We start from the raw sequence: 3,068 nt of genomic DNA on the forward strand, positions 1-3,068 counted from the left end.
AGTTATTAAATTATAGGTATGACCGCACTTTCATAAATTACTCCACCACCTGACATATTCTTGATAATTCAGAACAAAAATACTAAAATTAATATTATATATACTTGTTTTTCCTTAAAACTAGTTTGAAAATCAACTAAAATTGTCCTTGAGTAAATAGGTTCTAAACGCAGTTCCCCTGACTTTCCAAGTTAGGTACCTCTACCGGACGCTGCTCTACCTGTATCCTCGATGGAGTGAAATATAGGTACCAAAATGTTTTGTCTTCACTTCAGGCTCCCTCTCCCCCCACTCTCTATAAGTAATCTTAGTAATTCCTATGGGTAGTACAGTAATATGAAATTATGATTTAAAAATTTGTGAAAAGGCAAATGGTGTTAACAATATTTCTCTCAAAATGGCAAAAATATACAATTAATTATCTCCATGAGAAAAAGTGTCAATTTTAAAGGTGTGTGCCCTACTCTAAACACATGTTAATTTTTCAAAAATGTTAAAATGATTCAAGTAAATGTGAACTTTATCATTTCACAATTTTTTACACCAAAATCTTTCAATACAATTCACATTAGCGAAATTTTAAATAATTAATTAGGGTTAGATTCAGCAACAGATATACAATCTCACTTATTTCATAAAATCAATAATCAATGAACCATCAAATGTACGAATAAATAATCATGTCACATGATTGTAGAGAATATTATAGGAGAGAATAAACCTCTGCCTATTTATAAACCAGCTATGGAATTGTGAATTAATAATTAAGTTAATGTGCTTCGACAGTTCAGCTTGTTTACCACCAATCAATATTTACATTTAAAATCCTCACCTCAGAACTTTTAAAGCCAAAGGGGCAAAGCCCACGGTCAGTATCGAAGTCCTATGGTGAATAGTCCTATAAAGGTCCTTGGTATGGTAGCTATATTTTTGTATAATTTAAGCCCAGTCAGTTCAGTAGTTTATGCACCTATTAGTAACAAACATACAGACAGACACAACTAGATTTGTATATAATAGTATAGATTTAATTTAAACAAAATCAGTTAATGTACCCAATGCGTTTCGTTGAATTGAAAAATAAATAACAGCAATTAAATTATACAGTTGATCAAAATGGAAACAATTATTATCTTAATAAGGATAACATGGGAACTTAAACAGCCACTGGGGCAGAGCCCAAGGGACTTAAAAAAAATGTAAGGTCAGTTTGCAAATCTACGCAACACGCTCTTTCCAATGAGATGTCAATGGATAAAATCGGTTAAGAAATGGCGGAGGAGTTCAACCGACAAAGTTTCATGTAGCGTATTAATTATATAGATTCCCTTTTTCACGGTTTTCAGCATTAGCACCATTTTTTTATGAGACAAATCGAAATCATAAGTATCCCTGCAAATTTGGATTAGAGGAAACTCACCACGGTAACTGTTAAATTCTAAAAAAATATTAATGTACTAGAAATAAAAATAATACACTAATCTGTGAGAGCATAATAAGAGCATTTTTATTTTTATCAAACTATTAGACTATGATATACAAACCATAAAAGCCAGCCGACCAAGTCTCCTAGAGACCAATTAGCTTACTGTCTGTATTGTCAAAATTGTTGTAAAAAATACTTTGAATTCGTTTACAAGATATTGTTAAGCATTGTAACGCAATACCAAATCACCAATTTGGTTTTAGAACTTGACAATCTTGAGTGCAGCAGTTCCATAGAGTGGTAGATGCAATTTCATCGGTGCTAGAAAAAAAAATACTTAAAAAAATTACGTATGGCCAAATTCAGAATGATTTAATATACATTTAAGTTACAGATACTAACTACGCGATAACTCTTTACATACAATCATAAGACGAGTATAGCGTGTGTTATTATTAAAATCTGCTTTTGACCATTGCACCAATGACTGTGACAAAGAGCATCCACATTTTATGATAGTTTCCTATTTTATTTAAGACCAGCAGTTTAATCATTGACTATTCATTGGATACTGAATATCAACAGTCAAAAGGTTTAATAGTCTTTCTACTCCACTCCAACGTGTAGGAATGTTGTTGCACACCACCGCAGGGAGCGCTAGCGGTTACGCGACATCGGAAACTACTGATAACAAGACATCGGCGACTTTGCAACCGGATATGAAGGGAGAATGAGGCGGGAACTGAACATCCGTTTCCGGTATGAGTGTAAGTTTTCCGAAGATAGTTAATTCTGAAGTGCAACAACGAGATATTCACTAATGAGTTAAGTTAATTACCTGCATCGCTATGCTTGGTCGCATTAATACGAAACCTCGCTTATATAAAAATATTCGCAACATCAATACATAACAGCTACCTATTTACAGTTTAGCGATAAATTGTAGCCGATCCATACACAATGTCAATCCTTTAAAGATGTGAAAGTTCCAATTGTACCAATAAAAAGTTGAAATTGGTACGGAACGGACTTAAACAAAAAGGGCTTCGTTACTATTTCAATTTTTAGAAATATTTGAACATAATTGAGCGTATAGTTGTAACTAATTATAAAAACATCTATGGCTACTAACACTATCTACAGTAATGAGACATTGCAGTAGCAAATTATTATATTGTTATGTAACCTGTACATGGTGGGAAAGGCTCGTGCACATAACGAACAAAATATAGACTAGGATTTTTAAATTAGGTACGATAGAATGCGGAACCCAATATACATGTAGAATTCATTACCCAACAATACACCATAATGGACAGATTAAGATTTTTTTAATATACCTTTTTATGGCACATGTTCTACACGATAACTCTTTTTTACATACAGTCAAATTAATACAAGATGTATACTTGAACAGCGTACAGACGACTATGCAAGGTATACATCAGAGAGAACAGAATAAATATGGTATACATCCGCCGCGACTCGGTTCCTTGTGTTTGCTGCTTAGTTGTGAAATTGCAACTCGGACGCATGTATGTAGTTTCCACCGGTCAGTTCTCGATGTAGGAGTCAGGCCAAGACTATTGAGCAAGTAGTGGACCCGGCAACTGGCCTACAGTTGCCCCACTCAAGCTGATGT

The sequence above is a fragment of the Macrosteles quadrilineatus genome, unplaced genomic scaffold (genome assembly GCF_028750875.1).
Source record: "Macrosteles quadrilineatus isolate MER2022 unplaced genomic scaffold, UCM_ALF_1.0 Scaffold_8__2_contigs__length_117827958, whole genome shotgun sequence".
In the NCBI taxonomy this organism is placed as follows: domain Eukaryota; kingdom Metazoa; phylum Arthropoda; class Insecta; order Hemiptera; family Cicadellidae; genus Macrosteles; species Macrosteles quadrilineatus.